This window comes from Hippoglossus stenolepis, chromosome 4 (genome assembly GCF_022539355.2).
Source record: "Hippoglossus stenolepis isolate QCI-W04-F060 chromosome 4, HSTE1.2, whole genome shotgun sequence".
NCBI lineage: Eukaryota > Metazoa > Chordata > Actinopteri > Pleuronectiformes > Pleuronectidae > Hippoglossus > Hippoglossus stenolepis.
Genome location: NC_061486.1, coordinates 9520768 through 9533374, shown reverse-complemented (window position 1 = coordinate 9533374; position 12607 = coordinate 9520768). Strand labels below are relative to the sequence as shown.

Sequence of the window (12607 nt, the reverse complement as noted above, 5' to 3'; positions counted from 1 at the left end):
AACATGAAAAACAGCTACGATGATATTGTTTAAAGTATGTTACACTTCGCCAAAGTTGCAAATGCTTCTGTTGATGGAGACTGAATATTTGTAATAAAGAAGTTATTGCACACATTTATAAGAGAGCCTCTCTGAAGTCATTTTTTTATCAACTTTATATACAGTTAGCTTCATCATTCTATTTTAATGCAAATGTAAATTGAATTAGTTATCACATAATATTAAAACAAGTTTATTTAAAAATGGGGGGGTAAGTTGCACATATGTGGATATTTATCTGAAACACACACACAGTAAAAATATATTTAAAAAGGCTACAACCCTTAGCTCTTCTTCTTGTCTTTTGGCACCTCCCTCCTCTTGCCCCACCTCGCAGGTCAGAGAGCGGTCAGGCGATGAATCATCACGTTTCAGTTACAATTTTATATATATATAAATGTATAAATACCAGTGCAAAGCGTCCTGATTTAAACTGTGGCATGTGGTGCCACCAAGTAGTTATTTCTCTAAGGCGAATGGCACGTCCATTCAGAGGTGGGCGGAACAGGGTGGGCACTTTTACAGCTGCTGCTGGTGGCGTCTTCTCTCAGGCTGAGGAGCTGCAGTGCAGGCAGAGGGGGGATCCTGAGAACCCTCCACTGTCTCAGGATGGGGACATAATGTTGGGGGGAATCTTCTCTTTCCACAGCAGCTGGAAAGACAGACAGGAAACCTACACTCACAAACCACTGCCACTGGAGTGCACCAGGTAAATTATACAGTAGAAATCTATAATATGGAAAATATCTACTGGAAGAAATGAATAGAGATAGAAAACAGGTTAAAACAAATATTATCAAACTAAGAAAATTAAAATGATGTTGTGTGCATTGATACCATCAGAGGCTTTCATTTAAACGAGAAAAATACAATTGTTAGGCCAACTTGAAAAAATGCTTTGTTCAACTTATATTATTATATTCACACAATTAATTATGATTTGAGAAAAAAAACTGTGAAGTTGTCCATGCATTTTATTCAGGGTAGTATTACTATATCTATAACTGTTTGCATTAAGTTTGAATTGCAGAGGGTTCCAGTTTGCCCAGGCTATGCTTTTTGCCATCGAGGAGATTAATAACACCACAGATTTACTGCCTGGCATCTCTCTGGGATATAAAATTTACGATGCCTGTGGCTCCATCGCCAGAAGTGTGAGGGTTGCTCTGGCCTTGGCTAACGGTAACGATGTTGTATCTGCCCCCTCCACAACACCGTGTACCAAACCTGCACAGGTGCAGGCCATCATGGGAGAAACCTCCTCCTCTCCGTGCATGGCTATTGCTTCTGATCATCGGGCCATTCATATCCCAATGAGTGAGTACGTTTCACCAAATGTATAATACTTGTGACTTTTTTAAATCATTTTCCAGCTGCTTAGAGTAAATTAGGAGAGAATTTTTTTCTATTTTACATCTTTATCTTTAAGAGGTCATTTCTTTTCTTTTAGATCAACCACTTAGCCACCCTCGCTTGTCTCAGTGACAAACCAGAAGTACCCATCCTTCCTCAGAGCAATACCCAGTGACTACTACAGAGCAGAGCCCTGTAGCCCAGCTAGTCAGCACTTTGGTTGAGTTGGGTTGGAGCCATTAGAACCAATGACGATTACGAGAATAACGGCATGGCTGCTGTTACAGAATCTGCCCGACAGCTGGGCATCTGTCCACGGAGTACTCTGTCTCTTTCTTAGAACAGACCCGCCCGACAAAATGCTGAAAGATAATCAATGTTATAAAGGCTTCCACCTCTAAGGTGATTGTTGGTTTTCTCTCTCACTTGATATGGATGTGCTGATACATGAGCTGTCCCACCACAACCTGACTGGTTACCAGTGGGTGGGTAGCGAGGGCTGGATCTTTGATTCTCAAACTGCAGAAATGAATGGGCATCACATCCTGGATGGTGCCATAGGCCTGTCCATCCCCAAAGCACATGTCAGGGGCATGAGAGAGTTCATACTGAATGTGAAGCCGCTCAATTCATCCGGTAGTGAAATGTTTACAGAGTTCTGGGAGGCTTTATTCAGCTGTAAGTTCAAACAGTCCACAGGGAACCAGAGAGAATGTACCGGACATGAAGATCTGACCCAAGTGCACAACAGCTTCACTGACATGTCTCTCATGCCGATATTTAACAATGTCTACAAAGGAGTGTATGCTGTGGCTCATGCACTTCATAGCATTCTTGGCTGTAACGAAACATGTAACGACAAAGTGCAGCTCAATCCATTAACGGTGAGTTCTTACACAAGAGATAAAGCTTCCACTCTTTTTTATAAGCAGTCTCTCTGTGATAGACATAGAGGATGTCCATTAACTATGATCTGTCTTCTTTAGATTTTACAGCGCATAGGAAGGATTCAGTTCAAAACAAAGGACGGAGACGAGGTTGCACAATATGAAGATGTAGCGACCCAGCAGCAGAGTATGAAATCATAAACTGGCAGCGAGCAGAAAATGGCTTTGTGAGTTTGTCTGATGGTCTTTATGATGCATCTTTACCTGCAGACAAACAGCTGAATCTGCACAACCATCTTTAATCTGGGCACGGAACTCAAAACACGTCAGTATATACCCTGCAGTATATTTGTGTAGTTGCATCAAAATGAATACAAGTGAATGCACGTGTATTTCCTCAAAGTCGTTTTCTTCATGCAGGTGCCTGTGTCAGTTTGCAGTGAGAAATGTCCCCCAGGAACCAGGAAGGTTCTCCAGAAAGGAAAACCTGTCTGCTGCTTTGACTGTATAAGATGTGCAGAGGGAGAAATAAGCAACGTTACAGGTCTAGTAATACTCCATGCATGTTTTTGTTTTTATCACTTTGCTGTTCCACAAATCAAAGTTGTCAGAGTCACGTACCAATCCTAACAAATGGCATATATCTGTTTTCTAATATCCAAATCAGGGAAGGTTTCCTGGGGAAGGAAATGTGTAGTTTCTCTATTACAAATAAATGAAAAAATTATTTGTGAATTAAACATATCAAACAAAGCAAAGTGTCAGAAATCACCTAAATATATTATATGCATTTATAACTTCAAGTCAAATTTGAAGACCCCATGTGAAAAGTGAATTAACAAAGTTATACCAATATGAATTATGCAGTAATGAGCCTGAAGCCTGCGAATAATCTAGCATATCTGCGCATCTACTTTTGGTTAGATGCCTGAAAAAAGGTCTGTGGCAATCACAAGATGAATGTCTTTTTATTCTAAAACATAAAATACAACAGTAAATGGCCAATGTCAGGGACATAGTGTAGACTTTGTGTAGATGCATCAAAAGAACAGTGAAATGAAACTGATCTACTCGGCAAGTCACACCTGCTTTAATACTTTTCAGATTCTGTCTCCTGTGTGCGATGCCATCCTGAATTCTGGTCAGATGAGGAAGGGACACCTGCGTCAAGAGAGAGGAGGCAAGAGTTTCTTTTAAATATAAGAAATTATGGGACGCTGCTCACTGCGCGTCCTGTTTGGAATTATGTATGACCGCAGTCATTGGCACTCATCTTTTTTCAGAAACGGAAAACTCCATCGTCCAGGGCCAACAACTCCTGAGCTGAGCTTCCTGCTGCTCTTCTCCCTGACTCTGTGCTTCCTGTGCTCCTGGAAAAAGCATCAGCCGGCCCTCTGGCTGGTCCTGCATGCTCTGGCCCACCTCGTTCGGCATCACCTTAAGTCTCTGCATCTCCTGTGTCCTGGGGAAAACTATGGTGGTGTTAATGGCCTTCAGGTCGACACTTCCAGGCACAAAAATGATGAAATGGTTTGGTCCTGCACAGCAGAGACTCAGTGTTCTAGGGGTCACTCTCATACAGGTCATTATATGCATCTTATGGTTGACAATCTCTCCTCCTTTCCCATTTAAGAACTTTCAAGAATTCAAGGACAAAATCATCCTGGAGTGCGCGCTGGGCTCAGCTCTCGGATTCTGGGCCGTACTCGGGTATATCGGGATTCTGGCCATTTTATGTTTCATTCTTGCTTTTCTGGCGCGGAAATTACCTGATAACTTTAACGAAGCCAAATTCATCACCTTCAGCATGTTGATATTCTGCGCAGTCTGGATCACTTTTATTCCAGCCTATGTCAGCTCTCCTGGGAAGTTCAGTGTAGCAGTGGAAATCTTTGCTATTTTGGCCTCCAGTTTTGGACTCCTCATTTGTATTTTTATTCCAAAATGCTATATTATCTTATACAAACCAGAGAAGAATACAAAGAAGAATATTATGGGGAAGGGGGCACTAAAATAAATAGAATGGCACACAGTAAAGCACCTTACTCAAGCTGAACTCATAGATATCAGTCTTCTTTATATGCATGATTTATTTTTTATCAAGATCCACAAATCCTTCCCTGGTAAAACTGTGAAAATGTTGAAAAACACCCCATCTGGCAATGTTAAGAAGTGAAAAAAAAATCCAGGATCAGCCTCCTGATCTGTGTCCATAGCAAAATTGAATGGGTTCCTTCTTGACCCATACCGCATGATTTCACCAAGTTTCGTATAAATCCATCCGTTAGTAAACTAAAGTGTGGTGGCCAAAGTGTTCTCCTGCCATTATTGTTTCTACATAATAACTGTTAAATAAACACCTGTATTCTATGTTTTACTCAAGACTTGTATTGTACTACTCTACCATGTTTTCTATTGTATATCATTTCATTTGCAGCATTTTATTCAGTGTAACATAGTAAGTACAAATGAATGCCTGATACATAATTCCTTGATGATTTCCCAAAGTTTATTTCAGTTTGCAAAGTGAAATCAAAACAATAAAATCTACATTTTCACTGACAAAAACATCCAACATTTACTTGTTTGGCTTCGTCTCCTGAGGCTTGAGTCCAGCCCCTCCTTGTTGTTGAAGGTTGTGCAGGAGGCGCCTGTGTCAGTGTGCAGTGAGCGCTGTCTCCAGGGAACTCGTAAGGTCCTCCAAAAAGGACGACCAGTCTGCTGCTATGATTGCATACCCTGTCCTGCAGGAGAGATCAGTAATTCAAGAGGTAAATGCTGTTGACCACTGCAGACAAAACATCTGTATTTGCAGAGAAAGAGACACAGAAAAAACACAATTTCATGACTGTTGACTGTTAAAACACATTTCTCTGCATTGTTTTTTAGATTTTGCAGATTCAATACACTGTATGAAATACCACACCAGAATCATGGTCAAGCCAAAGAGATCACCTGCATCCCCAAAACAATAGAATTCTTGGTATATGATGGGAAATCCTGGGAACACTGTTGGCCGCGTTTTCATTACTGGGACTTTACTTGATGATAAGACACTTGTCTTCTACTGCCCATAGAAACCCACTAGTACGAACCCAGCAACTCGGAGCTGAGCTTCCTGCTGCTCTTCTCCCTGACTCTGTGCTTCCTGTGCTCCCTGACCTTCATCGGCCGGCCCTCTGGTGGTCACTGCATGCTGCGGCCACTGCGTTCGGCATCACCTTCGTCCTCTGCATCTCTTGTGTCCTGGAAAACTATAGTGGCGTTAATGGCCTTCAGGCGACTTCCAGGCAGAAATGTGATGAAATGGTTCGGGCCTGCACAGCAGAGGATCAGTGTTCTGGCATTCACTCTGATACAGGTTGTGATTTGCATTCTTTGGTTTGACAATCAATCCTCCGTTTCCTTTTAATAATATGTATCTCTGCAAGAGTTAAATCATATTAGAAGTGTGCACTGGGTTCAGCTGTCGGCTTCTGGGCTGTGTTAGGATTACATCGGACTCTTAGCCATGTTGTGTTTGTACTTGCTTTTTTAGCTCAGCTTCCTGATAATTTCAACGAGGCTAAATTCATCACTTTCAGCATGTTGATATTCTGCGCAGTCTGGATCACATTTATCCCGGCTTAAATCAGCTCTCCTGGGAAGTTCCACTGTGGCTGTGGAGATATTTGCCATCCTGGCTTCAAGTTATGGAATGCTGTTTTGTATTTTCTTACCAAGTGCTACATCATTTACTAAAACCTGAGAAAACATAAAAACATTTGATTGGTAAATTGACCTTGCAGAGATCTCTTTGAGTTTTCTGTTATAACAACAATAATATATTTATCATCATTTTCTGCGTTTCTTCCGTAGTTTATACATGAATCATATATATTATAATGTTATTATATTATACAGATACATTTACAATACTTTTAAGTAATTATAAGAAATAACTTAGCTGCTTATTTCGATTAAATGTAAAAGTAAGTTGTAGTTTTGCACAAAAATATTCTTTAACTCATGTGACTTGAACTAAACTAAATATATATATAAACACAAACAAGACCTGGAGAGTGGCACTGAATTGGTTTCATGTGACTTGCTTGGATACATTTTTTTCTTTGCACCTCCTATTAATATATGGATATTTAAAATGATGCGTGTGTTATTAAAATTGTAATAAAACTCAAATGTTACACAAATTATCCACTGATTTTGTGTTGCTCTTTACTTCCATGAAAATGTGTTTTTCTTAACCCCTTATGAGTTTTCATAAATCATATGAAACACTAAGCTGTACATATAACAGACACATGATAAGTTCACAACGTGTCAGTCCCTGTGATTGATTTATGATTTAAAGTATAAACAAGCACAAACCATCAATTAAATATCAACAAACACTAAATACTTTGACCCACTGTATGATAATTATATGACGTATGATATTTCAGCCCCATAGAAAGATTCAATGAGTTCTCGTTGTTGGCCCAAATGTCAGTTTGGGTCAAACCAGTTCTGCCTCTATGTAGATCTGCTAATGTATGAACTGTTATACATTCAGTCATTAATAATTCCTTTGTGACTTGTATTGTTCATAAATAAACTATATACTTCATGACCTAATATGAAGCAGATTCCGTTGTTCAAGCCACAGAACTAAGACATCCACTGGGATTACACTACGATACTAAAGCCCAGAAGGGTGAGAACTTGTCATCTGCAAATACTGATTAGAATCCTCTTGCATTAGATACAGTCTGAATCCAGTGGATATATGGTCTGGGGGACTCTGAAGCAAATGGACACCTCTGTGCAGCTGATTCACGAAAATAAAAATAAATAAATAAAAGTGTTCAGTTCGGGCACAGAAGTATTTAGACAGAGGAGTCATCAGAAAACATCAGAAAGACAAAGTTAGGGAACCGCCTGGTGAGCACAGGAGAGTAATTGCAGCTAAACAGAAGATGGTGGAGTCCAAAACCGAGATTAAAAAGAAACACTTTTTTTACACTTGTTGTGTAAGTAACTCTCTCCCCCGTGTGACTCCTAACATGAAAAACAGCTACGATGATATTGTTTAAAGTATGTTACACTTCGCCAAGTTGCCAAATGCTTCTGTTGATGGAGACTGAATATTTGTAATAAAGAAGTTATTGCACATTTATAAGAAGGAGCCTCTCTGAAGTCATTTTTTTATCAACTTTATATACAGTTAGCTTTATCATTCTGTTTAATGCAAATGTAAATTGAATTAGTTATCACATAATATTAAAACAAAGTTTATTTAAAAATGGGGGGGGGGGAGTTGCACATATGTGAATGTTCTTATCTGAAACACACACTAGTAAAAATATATTTAAAAAAGGCTACAACCCTTAGCTCTTCTTGTCTTTTGGCACCTCCCTCCTCTTGCCCCACCTCGCAGGTCCAGAGCGGTCCAGAGCGATGAATCATCACCGTTCAGTTACAATTTTATATGCTGCTCATAAATGTATAAATACCAGTGCAAAGCGTCTGATTTAAACTGTGGCACATGTGATGCCACCAAGTGGTTTATTTCTCTAAGGCAGAATGACGTCCATTCAGAGGTGGTCGGAACAAGGGTGGGCACTTTTACAGCTGCTGCTGGTGGCGTCCTTCTCTCCAGGCTGAGAGCTGCAGTGCAGGCAGAGGGGATCACAGGGCCCTCCACTGTCTCAGGATGGGGACATAATGTTGGGGGAATCTTCTATTTCCACAGCAGCTGGAAAGACAGACAGGAAACCTACACTCACAAACCACTGCCACTGGAGTGCACCAGGTAAATTATACAGTAGAAATCTATAATATGGAAAATATCTACTGGAGGAAATGAATAGAGATAGAAAACAGGTTAAAACAAATATTATCAAACTAAGAAAATTGAAATGATGTTGTGTGCATTGATACCATCAGAGGCTTTCATTTAAACTGCTACGAGAAAAATACAATTGTTAGGCCAACTTGAAAAAATGCTTTGTTCAACTTATATTATTATATTCAAACAATTAATTATGATTTGAGAAAAAAAACTGTGAAGTTGTCCATGCATTTTATTCAGGGTAGTGTTACTATATCTATAACTGTTTGCATTAGAGTTTAGTTTCAGAAGTTTGGTTTGCCCAGGCTATGCTTTTTGCCATCGGAGATGCTCGCACACCACAGATTTACTGCCTGGCATCTCTCTGGGATATAAAATTTACGATACCTGTGGCTCCATCGCCAGAAGTGTGAGGGTTGCTCTGGCCTTGGCTAACGGTAACGATGTTGTATCTGCCCCCTCCACAACACCGTGTACCAAACCTGCACAGGTGCAGGCCATCATGGGAGAAACCTCCTCCTCTCCGTGCATGGCTATAGCTACCGTCATCGGGCCATTTCATATCCCAATGGTGGGTACGTTTCTTAAATGTATAATACTTTTGACTTTTTTAAATCATTTTCCAGCTGCTTAGAGTAAATTAGGAGAGAATTTTTTTCTATTTTACATCTTTATCTTTAGAGGTAATTTCTTTTTTTCTTTTAGATCAGCCACTTCGCCACCTGCGCTTGTCTCAGTGACAAAACCAAGTACCCGTCCTTCCTCAGAACAATACCCAGTGACTACTACCAGAGCAGAGCCCTGGCCCAGCTGGTCAAGCACTTTGGTTGGAGTTGGGTTGGAGCCATTAGAACCAATGACGATTACGGAAATAACGGCATGGCTACGTTCACAGAAACTGCCCGACAGCTGGGCATCTGTCTGGGTACTCTGTCTCTTTCTTCAGAACAGACCCACTTGACAAAATCACTAGATAATCAATATTTATAAAGAAGGCTTCCACCTCTAAGGTGATTGTTGTTTCTCTCTCGCCCCGAGTATGGATGTGCTGATACATGAGCTGTCCCACCACCTTGACTGGTTACCAGTGGGTGGGCTTGTGGTGGATCTTGATTCTCAAACTGCAAATGAATGGGCATCACATCTGGACAGTGCCATAGAGGCCTGTCCATCCCCAAAGCACATGTCAGGGGCATGAGAGAGTTCATACTGAATGTGAAGCCGCTCAATTCATCCGGTAATGAAATGTTTACAGAGTTCTGGGAGGCTTTATTCAGCTGTAAGTTCAAACAGTCCACAGGGAACCAGAGAGAATGTACCGGACATGAAGATCTGACCCAAGTGCACAACAGCTTCACTGACATGTCTCTCATGCCGATATTTAACAATGTCTACAAAGGAGTGTATGCTGTGGCTCATGCACTTCATAGCATTCTTGGCTGTAACGAAACATGTAACGACAAAGTGCAGCTCAATCCATTAACGGTGAGTTCTTACACAAGAGATAAAGCTTCCACTCTTTTTTATAAGCAGTCTCTCTGTGATAGACATAGAGGATGTCCATTAACTATGATCTGTCTTCTTTAGATTTTACAGCGCATAGGAAGGATTCAGTTCAAAACAAAGGACGGAGACGAGGTTTACTTTAATGAAGATGGCGACCCAGCAGCAGAGCTGTGAAATCATAAACTGGCGAGCAAGAAAGGCTAGGCTTTGTGGAGTTTGTCACAGTCGGTCTTTATGATGCATCACACCTGCAGACAAACAGCTGAATCTGCACAATACGTCTTTAATCTGGGCACGGAACTCAAAACACGTCAGTATATACCCTGCAGTATATTTGTGTAGTTGCATCAAAATGAATACAAGTGAATATTGTATGTGTATTTCCTTAAAGTCGTTTTCTTCATGCAGGTGCCTGTGTCAGTTTGCAGTGAGAAATGTCCCCCAGGAACCAGGAAGGTTCTCCAGAAAGAAAACCTGTCTGCTGCTTTGACTGTATAAGATATTGCAGGAGAAGAAATAAGCAACGTTACAGGTCTAATAATACTCCATGCATGTTTTTTGTTTTTATCACTTTGCTGTTCCACAAATCAAAGTTGTCAAGTCACGTGCAATCTAACAAATGGCATATATCTGTTTTCTAATGTCCAAATCAGGGAAGGTTTCCTGGGGAAGGAAATGTGTAGTTTCTCTATTACAAATAAATGAAAATATTATTTGTGAATTAAACATATCAAACAAAGCAAAGTGTCAGAAATCACCTAAATATATTATATGCATTTATAACTTCAAGTCAAATTTGAAGACCCCATGTGAAAAGTGAATTAACAAAGTTATACCAATATGAATTATGCAGTAATAAGCCTGAAGCCTGCGAATAATCTAGCATATCTGCGCATCTACTTTTGGTTAGATGCCTGAAAAAAGGTCTGTGGCAATCACAAGATGAATGTCTTTTTATTCTAAAACATAAAATACAACAGTAAATGGCCAATGTCAGGGACATAGTGTAGACTTTGTGTGGATGCATCAAAAGAACAGTGAAATGAAACTGATCTACCGGCAAGTCACACCTGCTTCTTTTCGAATTCTGTCTCCTGCAGCTAATGCCGATGCCATCCTGAATTCTGGTCGAATGAGGGAAGGGACACACGTCAGGAGGCAGAGTTTCTTTCGTATAAAGAAATTATGGGAGCGCTGCTCACCGCGGCGTCCCTGTTTGGAACATGTATGACCGCAGTCGTGGCACTCATCTTTTTCAGAAACAGGAAAACTCCCATCGTCAGGGCCAACAACTCCGAGCTGAGCTTCCTGCTGCTCTTCTCCCTGACTCTGTGCTTCCTGTGCTCCCTGAGCTTCATCGGCCGGCCCTCTGATTGGTCCTGCATGCTGCGGCACACTGCGTTCGGCATCACCTTCGTCCTCTGCATCTCCTGTGTCCTGGAAAACTATGGTGGTGTTAATGGCCTTCAGGTCGACGCTTCAGGCGAAATGTGATGAAATGGTTGGTCACACAGCAAGAGACTCAGTGTTCTAGGGTTCACTCTCATACAGGTCATTATATGCATCTTATGGTTGACAATCTCTCCTCCTTTCCCATTTAAGAACTTTAAAGAATTCAAGGACAAAATCATCCTGGAGTGCGCGCTGGGCTCAGCTCTAGGATTCTGGGCCGTACTCGGGTATATCGGGATTCTGGCCATTTTATGTTTCATTCTTGCTTTTCTGGCGCGGAAATTACCTGATAACTTTAACGAAGCCAAATTCATCACCTTCAGCATGTTGATATTCTGCGCAGTCTGGATCACTTTTATTCCAGCCTATGTCAGCTCTCCTGGGAAGTTCAGTGTAGCAGTGGAAATCTTTGCTATTTTGGCCTCCAGTTTTGGACTCCTCATTTGTATTTTTATTCCAAAATGCTATATTATCTTATGAAACCAGAGAAGAATACAAAAGAGAAAGAATATTGTAGAGGGAAAGGGGGCACTAAAATAAATAGAATGGCACACAGTAAAGCACCTTACTCAGCTGAACTCATAGATATCCAGTCTTCTTTATATGCATGATTTATTTTTATCAGAATCTCACAAATCCTTCCTAGTAAAACTGTGAAATGTTGAAAAACACCCCATCTGGCAATGTTAAGTGAAAAAAATCCGAGATCAGCCTCTGATCTGTGTCCTGTAAAGTGGAATGGGTTCCTTCTTGACCCATACATGATTTCACCAAGTTTCGTATAAATCCATCCGGTAGTAAACTAAAGTGTGGTGGCCAAAGTTTTCTCCTTCCATTATTGTTTCTACATAATAACTGTTCAATAAACACCTGTATTCTATGTTTTACTCAAGACTTGTATTGTACGACTCTACCATGTTTTCTATTGTATATCATTTAATTTGCAGCATTTGATTCAGTGTAACATAGTAAGTACAAATGAATGCCTGATACATAATTCCTTGATGATTTCCCAAAGTTTATTTCAGTTTGCAAAGTGAAATCAAAACAATAAAATCTACAGTTTCCCTGACAAAAACATCCAACATTTACTTGTTTGGCTTCGTCTCCTGAGGCTTGAGTCCAGCCCCTCCTTGTTGTTGAAGGTTGTGAAGGAGGCGCCTGTGTCAGTGTGCAGTGAGCGCTGTCTCCAGGGAACTCGTAAGGTCCTCCAAAAAGGACGACCAGTCTGCTGCTATGATTGCATACCCTGTCCTGCAGGAGAGATCAGTAATTCAACAGGTAAATGCTGTTGACCACTGCAGACAAAACATCTGTATTTGCAGAGAAAGAGACACAGAAAAACACAATTTCATGACTGATGACTGTTAAAACACATTTCTCTGCATTGTTTTTCGTTTTGCAATTCAATACTGTAAATGCCCACCAGAATATTGGTCAACGACAAAAGAGATGCTATCCCCAAAACAATAAATTCTTGGTATATGATGAAATGGGAACACTGTTGGCAGCGTTTTCATTACTGGGACTTTTAGCGATG

General features: G+C 40.6%; 1 long non-coding RNA gene and 1 pseudogene across 1 annotated transcript; both read left to right on the top strand.

Annotated features, from left to right (window-relative positions):
- The first annotated feature begins 589 nt into the window (after positions 1-589).
- On the top strand, positions 590-11678 carry LOC118106780 (annotated as a pseudogene).
- On the top strand, positions 8030-8932 carry LOC124851638. Its single transcript, XR_007032617.1, has 3 exons — positions 8030-8070; positions 8600-8684; positions 8815-8932. It is a non-coding gene; the product is annotated as an uncharacterized LOC124851638 (long non-coding RNA).
- Positions 11679-12607: the final 929 nt, after the last annotated feature.